We start from the raw sequence: 14,828 nt of genomic DNA, 5'->3' as shown, positions 1-14,828 counted from the left end.
GTGTGTGTGTGTGTGTGTGTGTGTGTGTGTGTGTGTAGATGTTTCTAGAATGAGTTAACTGAAGAGGGAATACCCACCCATTGTGGCTAGCACAATACCATGAGCTGGGGTCTTGGGTTGAATAAAGAGGAGAAAACATATTAAGCACCAGCATTCATCTCTCTTTTTGAGTACAGATTTAATGTGCCCAGCTGTCTCATCTGCCCACCACCATGGTTTTCCATCATGATTTACTGTGAACCCTTGAACTGTGAGCTCAAATAAACCCTGTTCTCCCTTCAGTCACCTTTATCGGGCATTTTGTCATAGCCCTGTGAGAAGTAACAAATTTAGGATCCTAGTGGACTATTATGCAGTCAACTCAGGTCATATGACTTCCTTTGTCCAAAATGACATGTGTCAGTTCTATGGAAGTATGACTGAGCTAAGATGCCAGCCTTCTTGCTGTCTCACTCTTGGTTTGGATACTGATGGTGTCCTCATAGAGCCTACACGCTACCCTGCCTGTTCATATAGAACACAGAGTATGAGCACAGAATGAACTTCTGTTAAAGCCAGTGTTGAGGCTATGAGTCGCTTCAGCATAGACTTCTGACATGTCTGTCTTCAATGTTTTATGCAGATTATGTGCTCTTTGACATTTAGAGCTGCATCATGTGATAGTTCTATTTTTAGCTTTTGGAGAAAAAAATCTCCACATTAACTTCCATAGTTTTGCACCCCCGCTAGGAGTGCGTAAGGGTTCCACTCTTTCTACATCCTTGCCAGCCTTTATTCTTATTTATTTTCTTGATGAAAAATACATCCCATGTCACCCATTGTGATTAGGATGACATACACTCTCAAAAACAGCTTTAGTTTGCATTTCCTTGATGGCCAAGGATGTTGGACACTTTAAAACCTGCTTAATATCATTTTATATTTCTTTATTTGAGAACTCTCAGTTCAATCCCGTGCTCTATTTTTAAAAACTGGGTTGTTTGGTTTCCTTATTTGTTATATATTCACTGTTGGATTTATCACCGGCAAAGATCTTCTCCCATTCTGTATAGAATGTGTCTAGAATGTGGGTATTCTTTCATTTGATTGAAAGTTTCCTTTACTGTTTGAAAGCTTTTCCGCTTCATGAGATACATTTGTTGATTATTGGCCTTATTTCCTGAGTGACCAGAGTCCTATGCAAAAAGTCCTTGCCCATATACCTATGTCTTGACATGAACGCCCTACAGTTTCGTCTAGAAGTTTCCGTTTGTTTGAGGTCCTTAATCCATTGGAGTTCATTATTGTGCAATATTGAGAGGTAAAAATTTAATTTTATTCTTCTACATGAAGATAGCCAATTTTCCCAGCCCCATAGGCTCAGGGGATGAGAGGCCTTGCTGCCTAAGTATGAAGGCTCCGATCTCTGGAACCCATGAGAAAAGCCACTGGTGGCTCTGCATGCCTGTAGCTCCAGGGCTTAGGACTTCAAGACTGAAGGCTTGCTAAAGCTTGCTATCTGCCAGTCTACTCCCAAACTAGCAATCAGTGAGATACTGCCACAAGGAAATAACAGCAGGGAGTAGGAGATGATACACAACGTCCTCCTCTGGGCAGTGCATGGCTGTGTGTGTGTACCTGCACATATATGTGTACAGAAAGACACACACAAACATCAAATATTAAATTAACAAAGAGGACACTGTGCACACTGAAGGCTTACATATGGATCTACACTGGGTAATGATTTCACTCTCGTCTCCATGCTCTATGTTTGGTCCCCAGAACTCACTCAGTTAGCAAGTGAAATTTCATATGCTTTTCTCATCACCTCTTCATGTCCTAGTTAGCTTTCCTATTGCTGCATAAATACTATGACTTGAAGCAACTTGGAGAGGAAATGTTTAATTTCATATCATGCTTTAATAGTCAAGGGAAGCCAGGGAAGGAACTCAAGGCAGGAACCTGGGAGGCAGGAGCTGATGCAGAGGCCATGGAGGAGTGCTGCTTACTGGATTGCTCCCCACGGCTTGCTCAGCCTGCTTTCTTATACAATCTAGGACCACCTACCTTAGGGATGGCACAGCCCACACTGCTCTGGGCCTTTCCCCATCAATTTGCAGTTAAGAAAATATCCTCATAAACAAGCCCACAGGCCATTCTTGATGGAAGCAACTCCTCAGTTGTGGTTCCTTCTCCTCAAATGTGTTGAGTTGACAGCTGAAGCTAACTGTGACACTCTGTGTCCCCAGCTCAAGTCTTTGGTAATCACTCTTCTTTTTTATTTCTTGGAGTAACTATTTGGAGGCTCAGAATCACCAGGAAAATAAATCTTTCTCTGTGTTTTGACTGCAGACAAGGGGAGTGATCGATAAAAGACATACAGTCATCAGTGTAGAATTGAGGGTGTCTGTGAACAAGATAACAAGGGTAGAAGGGGCAAGAGAAAAAAAATAACAGAGATTTTTTAACTCTAGTAAAGAATAGATTGTATTTCTTTTCATGTGAACAATGGTGGGTATCAAATCACCCTGGTATTTGGAGTCTAGTGATTACTTTTAAAAGAAAGATGTAACAGTTAATTTTGAAATGTCAATAGTTTCAATATACTTTAAAAAAAATTCAACCTTTGTAGCTTAGAAGGGAAAAATTTAAATGTCAACTTCAAAATGTGCCTGGGGTAATGTAGAATTTTGTCAAAATCACTCTAGACTATTGCTTTCCAGTGGAATTTCCTTAGAGGTTGGAAATATGGTAAAACTGGGCTACCCAATGCCCTGACCCTTATCAACATGGGCTGTGCATCAATGGCCATGTTGATCTATGTAGGCTGTGTATCTGTGGTCCTCATTCACATGGGCTGTGCTTCAGTGGTCCTCATCCATGCAATGTGTATATTCATGATCTTCATGTAGGTTGTACATCTGTGCCCCTCATCCATATGGGTTGTTCATCCATGGTCCTTACCCATGTGGGCTGTGTATTCTTCAGCTGTTGCTATGCGACTAGGAGATTGAATTCCTTTAATTTTTTTTTTCACTAATTTGGATTTGAATAGAGCCACATGACATGACCAGGGCCTATCTGATTGGACTGTGCATTTCCAGGCTGTCTGTGAGCAAGGTCACTGGGTTATTGGACCATCAGCTATAAAAGTAGTCCAAAGAAAATTGCAAAAATCATTTTCTGTCACTGCTTAAAAACGAAGGCAACCTAAGCAGTCTTTTTTTTTTTTTTTTTTTTTTTGACTCTTCATCCTTTAACAGACACCAGGGTTTGTGGTGAGCTTGGATGGCCCTTGCTGATCCAGGTGCCAGATATAAGTAAGAGAAACGGCCAAGGCAAACATGTCACCTCTTCTTTGAGGTTGGTGAATGCACAACTGTTGGTGGGTTGGTGTGGTAGCCAGCAGCCATGAATGTCTGTTAAAGGATGAAAATGGTACGGAGCAGAGGGAATGTTCTCCTGAGGGCCCTATACCACCACGCACGCTGCATGAAGGCAAGTTGAATGTGCTAGAGGCAAGGCTGCAGAGAAAATTGGAAGCTCCACTGACATCTTTTGAACTCTACATAACATCTAATGAGGGTGTATTTCTGACAGACTAATGTGTAACGGGAAAACAGAAGACACATCTCTGGGAACCCAAGAGTTAGCCATCACATTCGGATTCTGTGTTCTCATACCTACATACATATAATTGAGGAGTAAACAGTGAAAAATGTGTCAGAAGATCTGTTCACTTTGAGGAACATTTTTTTTTTTAATTTTAGTTTTGCTGTTTGATTGCCATTGGATGCAGGTTCTGGGGGATGCGAAGTTAATTATTAAGGTCATACTGTGAACATTGAAAGGCTTGGGTGATATGTTTATCCCTTTTCTCACCATTGTAACAAATCACCTGATGAAAGCTACTTATAAAAGGAAGGGCTTCTTTTGCCTCCTAGTTTGAGGGCGCCGTCCATCATGGTGGGGAAGGCAGAATGGCGGGATCCTGAAGCAGCTGGTCATATTGCATCCACAGAGAAGTGGAGAGCCACAAAGTAAGTTTTAAAATGTATGAGAATTTTTTGGCTTTTAAGAACTGACTATCTTTGTCATACCACACATCTTACCTCTCCAAAGAATGAAGTTAGAAACAGGTGGTCCACAGTTTGTGTTCTCCTTTGCTGGACCGGAAGGGGAAACAGCGGGGGTCTGGAACAATAGCTGGAGTAGAGAAGGCTTCCCTTGGAAGTTTCAGGCACAGTTCTTTAAGATGAAATCCTTCTCAGAGATGATCTTGAATGAAGAGATGGTCCTTGCTTGTTCAGACTGGTTTATTTGGTGGTGGATGTGAATGCATACACTTTATTCTGCGTGAACCAGGGATTAAATAGCTTCTGTGGGAAGGAATGCCCAGGAAGGGAAGCTCATTGGCTGAAAGCTTGGCTGCTTATCTAGATTCCTCATTAGCATGGAGAACTCCAGGGGTTTATGTGACTATGACCCAGTGCTCATGGTCCTCAGTGGGGTGTCATGGTTACATGTTCCAGAGCCAGCAGAGCCAGGTAGGAAATGGCTCCCCTCCTGCAGTTCTCAATTCTGAGGTTCCTTGGGGTTCAAGCTCATTCGACTTTACACAGCTAGTCACAGCCTGATCTGTGACAGTTTTGCCCAAATCTGACCTACCATTTGATTAGGGTATTCTCAGATTCAAATACATTCTGGGGAAGGCTGACTCTATTCACAGGCATCTATTGCAGCTCGCTCTGTACCGAATGCCTCTAGGCTGTTGGCACCAACTGAAGAGGAGACTAAGTTCTGTAAAATCGGCTTCTCACTCCTCATTGTAAAAGAAGCCTTGGCAGGGGATACTGCAATTTGTTCCATCCCTATTACTGTCATTGTTTTTACTGACAGCCGGAGGATTGGCAGGCTAAAATAGCTGCCGAGAGGAGTGGAGGTTCCAGGTCACAGTGAGACAAGAGGAGAGAATCACTCAAGCGACAAGTGCTCTGTCAGGGACATGGTGGACAGGAGAGGAGGCATCTCAGACACATGGGCTTGAGGACAGTAGGTCTGTGTCTCCGGTGGGAGTCCATTTCACTGGAGCTGAGCTTTCCTGTCATCTATGTGGGGTAGAAGACACCTTCTGCTCTGTATCTTGTGGCTGCAATTGGGTTTTCTCTGGTAGTCTTCCCACTGAGAGCCTGCCCAGTGTCCTGGTGAGTATCCTGCAGCCGCCCTTGGCTTAGTCTGTGCCATTGCTGGTGCATAGAGCACTCACTCTGAGTTGGTCACTTCACGTACTCTCCTGGGTTCTCTCAGTAGAGAAGAGAACCTGATCTCTAGATCAACTGTTCTTCTCACTGCTGTGACCAAATGCCTGACAGTAGTAACTTAAGTCAGGGAAGGTTTTATCTTGGCTCATGGCTTTAGAGTACGAAGTTCTTCATGGAGGGATGCTATTGAGGCATGAGGTCTAAGAATTATATTGTACTTCAAGACGAGCCAAAAACTTCTACTTTTTTTAAAAGAAAGTTCTTAATTTTGATTATCAATTCAGTGTGTGGAATAATACTATGTCAGTAAAAATTATTTGGTTTTAGACCCTGGGACAAGGGACTGAGGTGCATATCTTACCAAAGCAGACCTGGCCTTCGGATTCTCCCAGCATCCTTCAGTCCCTACCTGGCATATCCTGCCCCCAACCCTGAACTCTTTAGCCCAGGAGCTGGGCTGCCCTTCCCCTAGAGACACTTGCTTATATAATCCAGATATTTTGATCTCTCCACTCTTTTGTTCTCTCTCTCTCTCTCTCTCCTTCTTTCTCTGTGTGTATGTTCTTTCTTTCTCTCTTGCCCCCCTCTTCTCTCTCTCCCTTCCCATGGTGACTTCTGTGGCCTCCTTCCTTGGGGGCAGCAAACTTGCCTGCCCAACAGCAGCTTCCCAATAAACTTTCATTTAATATAATCTAATCCGGCTTGAATTGGCTCATTTAACCATCAGAGAAATAACTTACCAAAAATACCATGGGTCAGTATCCTTTCATGGCCTCTTCATTATGACTTCTGGGAGCAGACCTCCCCAAACTGAAAGAGCCTGTGATAGGCATGAGGGACAGGTGGGTGATGGGGGTCTTTAATATCACATCAGACAGAGTTGACTTTTTCTGTTAGATGAGATACCACCTGATCCCGTGCTCTGTACCCCAGAAGCTATGAGTTGCAACCAGTTTTCGTAATTCAATGCTGAAGGTCAGGCAATAGTATCAGGTTGCTGAAGGTGAAAAACACAGTTTAATTCCGAAGTCAAATGCATAGTGGGTCTAAAGTGTTCCCAGCAGAGCTAACCCAGGTTGCACTCTGTGACTTCACCGTGGCCTCAGTTCCCAACACAAATATGAACGCTTTGCACCAAGCACGCCCATTCCCTACAACCCCACCCCCAGTTCAGTCATGAGCTGACTGTACACTGTAAACCAAGGTGTTTTTTTTTTTTTTTCCAGAACAAAGTTTTCTGTTGTTATGGAAACAGAAGTGTTTATAATAGAAACAAAGACTTTTTCATATTTTAATCTTTTCCTACCTACCTTCCTCACAGTGTCAAATGTGTATATCTTTGGATTGTATGGTGTTAGGATGGTTGATTTAAAAAAAAAAAAATAGCCTGCTGCTTGAGTTGTTGACTTGAATTTCATAAAAAATGATGAATTAATTTTGGCTTCAGACTAGAATACAAATTCCCAATAAATTCTGAAAAGGCTCTAAACATTTCTTTCATTTTCTACTGTATGTTTGTATGAAGCAGAATTCTCAGCACGGATGATTATAAAATCAAATTATTGATCACCTCTGAAAAAACCAGCCAAGATGCTCTCCATCCTGCAGTATTGGATATTCAGTCAAGATTTATTTCCTTGTGTAAAAATAAATAGGCAATCCATCTCATGAATATTCAAATTTGCCTTTTGACTTTAACAAATGGCAAAATTATATGCACACCAAAGAATTGTTTTAAAATAAAATTTTTTTTTTTATGATTTATGATCTGTAAATGCTTGATCTATACATTTGTTTTATAGACTTAAATGCCCAGGATTCTATACAATTTTCTTAGGTGTAGAGTGGGGAAACTTTAATCTGTATGGTATTCATGTCCTGTGCCTGCAGATACCATGGGTCAGGAGATTGAAAGTTTGCTAGAATGGGTACATACCTTGTTCCATTTCTTTATCTCTGTATGTCACAAGATGCTAACTGAGCTGTGATAATTAGGATTTGGTTTTGTCCACTTGATACAAGGTAGGGTCATCTGGGAAGAAGGAACTTTAATTGAGAAATTGTTTTCATCAGATTGGCCTGTAGGTATGCCTGTGGGGCATTTTCTTGATGAAGAATGGATGCGGGGCCCAGTCCACTGTGGGTGGTGCGATACCCTAGGAAGATGGGAGTGGGTTGTATAAGAAAACAAACTTAAAAAAAGCCACGAAGAGCAGGCTGGTAAGCAGCATTCCTCCATGGTCTCCAGATTTAGTTCCTTCTGTCTAGAGTTCCTGCCTTGACTTCCCTCCATGATGGAATATAAACTATGTGTTGAAATAAATTCTTTCTTCCCCAAGTTTGTTTGTACCACAGTAACAGAAAATAACTAGAGTGATTAAGACACATGAGATCCTTTGGACCATTTGTTAATACAATACCAAAGGTGGATTAAATCTGCTAATGCCTGCACCTTGGTCAGGAAGTGCTGAAGGAGGTAGGGAGATCACAAATCCTTGAGTCCTTTGAAGACTGACCCTAAATGTGTTATGTGGCTTGTCCTGCCTCTCATCAGGAACCAGAGCCATGGTTACCACACAGAATGCTGGCCTGTGCTTGCACTCTGAAGTGGGGTCTCTTCTGCGTGGTGTGATGGCCTTGAACTTTGACCTGGGACTCTAAACACGGAGGCGAGAGTTACAGGAGAAGCCCTGAGGCTGGTCTACCTGGCTTTCTTTTATACTCATTTATCCTAGAGAGCCATGTCACCTTCCGGGCATGCCTTCTCCTCCTTGACCATCAACACCTGAGGATAAGACTGGTCCTGCCGACAGAACATCAAAAGGACTTAGAAGAGGAGACAGCTGCAGCTGGGTGGAGACTTGACTCAATCAATTAAAAGCATCGCTGTTCCTCCTTGTTTATCACAGCGTCCATCTTTACCCTGCCTGTGTTTTCTTTGTGGTTTACGGCTGGCAGAGCACTTAGCTTTCAGCAGGTGTCATTACTGAGACTGGTAATGGCTGTGAAATCTTTACTTAAATGTGTGGGCTGTGGAACGGCTGGCAGCTGGCAAATCACAGCATTCCGGCAAGGGGTCTGCTAAGTGGCCTGACGTGGGGGCCATCGAGCACTGCCATAGAAGAGAGCTGCAAATGTTGTGCTCTGGTATCTGCCAAGAGCCTGGAGTTCAGCCTCGCCAGAGGGGCAATCATAGGGGAGCCACTCCTTCTAAGACTCCCTCTTTGTAGTCCCAGAAGCAGTGGGGCTGACTAATGCTGTGCCCCAGTTCCTGGGACAGTGACTGTCAAAGGTTTATATGTGAAGAATAAAGACTCACGTTGGCAAAAATAGGCTCTTGTTTAAAAACAAACAATACCCAAGGTGGACAGTATCTGAGGAATGACACTTAAGGATGTCTTCAGGTCTTCACAGACATGTATATACATGCATGTTTGCAACACACATGGTTCCTATCTGTCTGTCTTTATCTATCTATCTATCTATCTATCTATCTATCTATCTATCTACCTACCTACCTACCTATCTAGAATCAGGTTTCTCATTAGCTTGGAACTTGCCAAGTGTTTTCCGTTACCTGGCTACTGAGCCCCAGAGCTCCTCTTGTCTCTGTCAATCCAGTGCTGGGATCACAAATATTTGTTACTGCACTTGGCCTTATACATGTATTCTGGGAATCAAACACTTATACCTTGCACTGCACAAACCCAGGGAAACATTCTGCCTGCCTGCAAATAAACACAGAACCAACAGCAAAAACTAAGAACCTGTGGGTGTTTACTTGTCCCTGATAACAGATGAGACATTTTTCAGATACACACACACACACACACCATTAAATGGGACACAAATATTGGTGAAGCTTTTGACATCTATAAGGATTGCAACTTGGAATGGAAATCATAATTTTCCTATTAAAATAATATTTTAATCAATATATGTATTTAAATATGTATGTATATTTAAGAGCAGTTCACTTAGCAGCAAAGTGTCAGGGATTAATTAAGGTTGCTTCTTGGCTCATCAGACAATCATAAGCAGATGAGAGAAGAGTTATGTTAAGTGCTTGTGAAGTAAAATTAATAAATAAATTCGTAGTTGCAGACTGCCGGGCTGACTGAAGGGTATGGGTGAAGTCAGGCCAATGAGAGACTTAGCTAAAGCTTAGAATTCTATGAATCCCCAGATTGCCCCAGCCACTGACTCCACAGAAAGTTCTAGAAGAACATCCATTGCTATTGACAGAGCTAATGGTCAGCTCAGAGGCGTGGTCTCCAGTCCAGAGTGGGTATGAAGGTGTCACAGCTCTACCTGCATCTGCCCCTAAGTGCATCTGCTCTTGGACCCATTTTCAACTCTTCTTCACCATCACTGGCTGCTTAAGGATGTGAATGCTATAAGGTATAAAGAAACCACATTTGATCTGTGCATCAAAAAATGCCAGCAGGAGATGAGACATAAGATGGCCGAACACACAGAAATAGACTACAAGCATGGTCACCTTAGCTGGAGGATCAAGAAACAGGAATCATTGGTAGGTAGAACCAACTTTTAAGTTACCCAAGGTGACCGGTTCTCAGAGCCACTATGCATTGCAGAGGCTATGGTTACTGTGAGCTAGAACTTTTGTTAGAAGTGGGAATCTGATGTGAAGTGTTTCTCTTAATTTGGGAACTATCACAGAATGCATAAAACTGGTTAAGTGGTCAGAAATGGAGGTTAATTTCTCACACCTACAGATGCTGAAGAGTCTGAGGTCCAGGCGCCACAGGAAGCACAGGGGCAGATAAAAGGGACAGAGTACAGATAAAAGAAGGCTAAAAGCGTGGTTTCCTACTGTTGAATTAAGGATCAAGTTTCTATTTTGAGATCTTAGCATATTCACGCCAGAGCAGTGCTCTTACCACAATAACATACAAAAGGTAAACATTTAAGAGGAATACAAGATCATAAATTTTTTTTTTGTTTGTTTACAAAGTTTAGATACTTTCTCTTACTTAAAAGCTAGCCACTGATCCTGTTTCAGGTTTGGTTGGATCCTAGGCTCAAGGGTAGACAGCAAGACTTAGTTCCTTTCTGAGCTGTTTAGTGTCTGTTGTCAACTTGACACAAATCTAGAGTTGTGGGAAAGAGGAAATCTCATCTGGGGAACTATCCATGCCGGATTGGCCTGTGGCCACGTCTTTGAGGAATTGTCTGAATAGATAATTGAGATCTGAGGGTTCAGCCCATTGTGGGCGGCACCATCCTCAAGGCGGTGGCTGGAAAAGAAAACAAGCTGAGCCTGAGCCATACAGAAGGCTAGTAAGCAGCATTCCTCCAGGTTTCTGCTCCCAAGTTCTTGCTTGAGTTCCTACCCTCACTTCCCTTGGTAAAGACTATGACCTGAAAGCTTAAGCTGAAACAAACCCTTTCTTTCTCAAGCCGGTTTTACTTATAATACTTTATCAAAGCAATAGAAAAGCTAACTAGAAAGCTGGATGGTGTTGGATTTAGTGTGAGTGGGTCTGTTGTTGTGTTGAGTTGTGGGTCCTGCATCTGTCTTGCCATATGGCTAAGGCCTCTCGTGTGGACAGAAGCATGGGAGTTTAACTGTGTTCACTCCACCCTGGTGCTGAGCAGACATTGGGCTGTGCAAAGCCACTGGACTCCATTGGGGTAGGAGAACCCCCCTGTAGAGCCAGAGCTCTTGGGGGGAGGGATGACCTCTGGCTGTGTCCTGTGGTGACTTGCTTGGCAGTGGCGGCTGCTCGCTTGGCTTGGTTGGGTTGGGTGGCTGGGACTCTGGCTGAGAACACAGAGAGTTTTTCTATGGGAGATTAGACAGTGGCTCCATTGTTGGAAACCTTCTCCACTGTTTCCCATGGCAGGTCCTAAGAAATAGAAGTAGGCTATGGTCTTAAGATATTTATTGTCATGGTGAAAAGTAGATGAAAGCTATACCCAGGTATTTTCTGGGTGGGCCTGAGGTTAAATACCTTTTGCAAGGAGGAGCGTCTGAGAAAGAATGTTTTTGGCTACACCCCTCTAACCTTTAGGTGCCTCATTAATATGGAGATCTATCTTGAGGCTCTGTGCCCTGTAGTCACACCCTCTACCAGTAGAGGGCCTTGGGGCATTGTCCTATGTGACTAGAAGACCCCACTCTATGGAAGTCTTCGGCCTTGTCTCAGGAGCCTAAAGTCTGGGAGCATGGCAAAAATGCTTGCCCTCCCTTGCAGAGAACCCTACGAGGGTCTCTGGTGATTTCCAGTCAGAGCTCGACCAGAAACCATGCTGTTTTTTTCACAGTCCTACAGGGTAATGGTGGCATATACCTTTAATCCCAGCACTTGGAGGGCAGAGACAGGCTGGTCTTTGTGAGTTTGAGGCCAGCCTAGTTTCCAGAGTGAGTTCCTGGACAGTCAAGGCTACATAGAGAAAACAAAACAAACAAACAAACAAACAAACAAAAACCAAAAACCAAATAACCCCCAAAAAAACACCAATCAATCAAACAAACAAAAACAAAACAAAAACCCAAAGCTAACTAGAATGTTCTTCCCTAACGTATCTCACTTTATGCTTCTTTATTTTATTTTATTTTATTTTTTTGTGGTGAAGTAGCTCTAGGTCTCAAACCCTCACAAAGCTTGGAGGGTTGGAAGAGAAATGTGGCGGAGGGAAGGACCATCCTTATTTGTCACATCTAGAGATATCCCTAAGCTTCATCTATGGGATTGCACCCCACCCTCCACCTAGAAAGAAGAAAAAGGCTTCTGTGTATTCTCATCCTCGTTGGGTGCAAGGTTGTTGTCAAATGTGTAGAAAACCAGCATTGTAAACCACAAGCCCTGAAAGACACTGTACGTGGTATATCCAGGACAGTCAACTCTGGAGTCACTCGGGTCCCCAAATGGCACACTTACCACTTGCCTTCCTGGGAAAATGACTGCTGTGGGCCATCACCCCATAATTGACTAGTGTGTGCTACTTTTTGACTGAAGGTTGGTGTGGCCCAGGCCTGGGAGTGATTTTTATAACACTCTGTGTCCCATTTATGTTTCTTTCTTCTTTCCTGTCTCCTTTATACTTTCCTAAACTCAAAGCGCCTTTGAGGACATGCAAACGGAAATGGTTCCTATTGAAATATGAGACATCAAAATAGACCCCCAAAGAAAAAAAAAACGTAGGGAGAAAATTGCCCTACAAGATGCTAAAGTGTGTCAAAAGGCATCCGGAGTGTGAGAAGGTCCTCAGAGCAGTACCATCAAGTTGTGAGGCCAAACATCAGCCATCAAGCAAAGACAGGTTTAATGTATGTTATTGATGGAACTTCAGATCACAGGTGCTAAATGCACTGATCATGTAATAGAACTACCGGTAAAACAAACAGAAAAACAAAGCTGTATCTACTTTATTGTAGTAAACTCTAGGAGGATCCATGGATTGATTTTCCTAAATGGCAGTTTCTTAATACACAATAAAACCCGGGCCAACATGACAATATAGAAACAAATGGACAGTGGGGAGGGTGTTTAAGGACTTACTTTTCCTTTAAGGGATTAAAAGTAAGATTATGTAGAAAGGTTAAGAAAGCTCTCTTTAGGCATGGTGTTGATGTAAAAGAAATGTGAAATGGGTAGAATCTTGTGGAATACGTGTAATGGTTTGAGTGAGGAGTACACTCCTGTGAGACCAGGCTGGCCTTGAACTCACAGAGATCAGCTGGCCTATGCCACCGCCACTCAGTTTGAAATTAAGTCTTATCTCAAACCCAGGAGGTCAGGAGTATCTGGCTCTGCTGTGCACTTAGGTGTTTGAACACCTGTTTCCCCTGTAGGTGGCGCTGTTTGGGGAGGTTATAGAATTTTTAGGAGTTGGTTCCTTACTGGAGGTAGTAGGTCACTGAGGGTGGGCTTTGGGAGTTTATAGCCTTGTCTCACTTCCTATTTGCTCTTTCTTTCTCTTTCTCCCTCTCCCCTTCTCTCTTCCTCTCCCTTTCTCTCTCTCTCTCTCTCTCTCTCTCTCTCTCTCTCTTCTCTCTGCTCTTCTCCATCTGTCTCTTTGTCTCTGTTTCTGTCTCTTCCCTCTCTTTCTCCTCTCCATCTGTTTCTCTGTCTCTCTGTCTCCTTCTGTCTGTCTCTCCACTCCTTCTCTCTCCCCTCTCTCTCCTTTCCACCTGTTTCTCTCTCTCCTTCTCTCTCCGTCTCTGTCTCACTCTTTCTGCATGTGGTAGAGATGTGCTATTCTACACATAATTACCTCCAACCAAGGAACTCAGTTCACAGCCAAAGAAGCATGGCAGGAACTATAGAGGAACTCTGCTTACTGATTTCCCCCAGGCTTTTAGTAAGCTGTCTGCCTAAGGAGTGGTGCCACCCACAGTGGGCTGGGACCTCCTGCCTGAGACAATTCTTACAGACGAGTCTAATCTGAGCAATCTGTCCATTGAAGTAGTCTTCTCTGTGCCCCTTGACTGGACCAAGTTGATAGTTAAAGTTAGACTAAGATACCCTAAAAAATACTGTGGATGTGGAGTTGTGTGCACCTGAAGAAGCCTTGAAGTACTCCCCGTAATTCAGAATTAGAAATCACTTTTTTTCTCCATCAAAGTTAACAAGGAATGGGCTTGGTTCTAATCTCTCAACAGCACAAGTTAGCACACACAACGTGATTATTACTTTATCAAACCCAGACATCCACATGCCTAACTCTCCTAGAGTATGCATAGCAATGAAGAGGGAAGTTGAGGACAGGAATTTTCAGGTCAAGAGCTGTTTCTCATAGTTCCATTCATGCTTATTTTATTGTTTACAACACCCCGACACTATTTTTCCTTCAAAATACTTAACTGAAAACCACAGCTCCCCCAAAGACATCCTAGAGCATGTGTGTTTGCTGGCTGAAGTCCTGGTTTTGGTGTGGAAAACTTTCCCTCAATTAAAGAAGTATGTTTCTGCAATTCCCTTAAAAACACACAAAAAGCTGGTCACCTTGAGAAACCAACTTGCAACTGTAGTAAGCATATGGTGAAATTAGAGGTTTGAGGCACTTCACAGACAATGAAAAAAAAAAATTGTTTTCAGGGCAGAGGGTTTTTTTTGTATAGCCCTGGCTGTCCTGGAACTCACTATGTAGACCGGGCTGGCTTCAAACTCACAGATATCCACTTGTCTCTGACTCCTGAGTGCTGAGATTAAGGTATGCACCACCACCCAGCTTGAAATTACATCTTATCCTAACCCAGAGGATCAGGAGCATCTCCCTGCCTGCCCCTGCATCTTCCCCCCCCCCCCCCCCGCGCTTGCATTTAATGCTCTTGGATCTGGGAGGTAGCCAGTGTTATGAAACCACGGTGCTGGCACTGTCACCCCAGAGCTGTTTCTCTGTAAACATCTGTCCTGTTTTCTATGTGGAGATTATTTGGCTCAATTTGGAACTTCAGACAGAGACAGATTTAAACTTCAAGTCTGTGTCTAATACCTGATGCTGGCGTGCAAGCCTGTGCCTACCTCGGTTTTGTTTGTTGGGAAGGGTCAGAACTGGTTAGTGGTTATTTCAAGATGATGGCAAGAGGTGACTCCTAGGAGTAGCCTGTGTTTT

General features: G+C 43.2%; 1 protein-coding gene across 1 annotated transcript in view; it reads left to right on the top strand.

Moving 5' to 3' along the window:
• The window catches only part of Tmem132d (transmembrane protein 132D), a 625,150-nt gene that overhangs the window by 258,302 nt on the left and 352,020 nt on the right, over window positions 1-14,828 (top strand). The gene's annotated exons all lie outside the window — the stretch shown is intronic.

The sequence above is a fragment of the Arvicanthis niloticus genome, chromosome 24 (assembly GCF_011762505.2).
Source record: "Arvicanthis niloticus isolate mArvNil1 chromosome 24, mArvNil1.pat.X, whole genome shotgun sequence".
NCBI lineage: Eukaryota > Metazoa > Chordata > Mammalia > Rodentia > Muridae > Arvicanthis > Arvicanthis niloticus.
The sequence above is the reverse complement of the archived record's forward strand: the minus strand, read 5'-3'. Positions and strand labels throughout refer to the sequence as shown.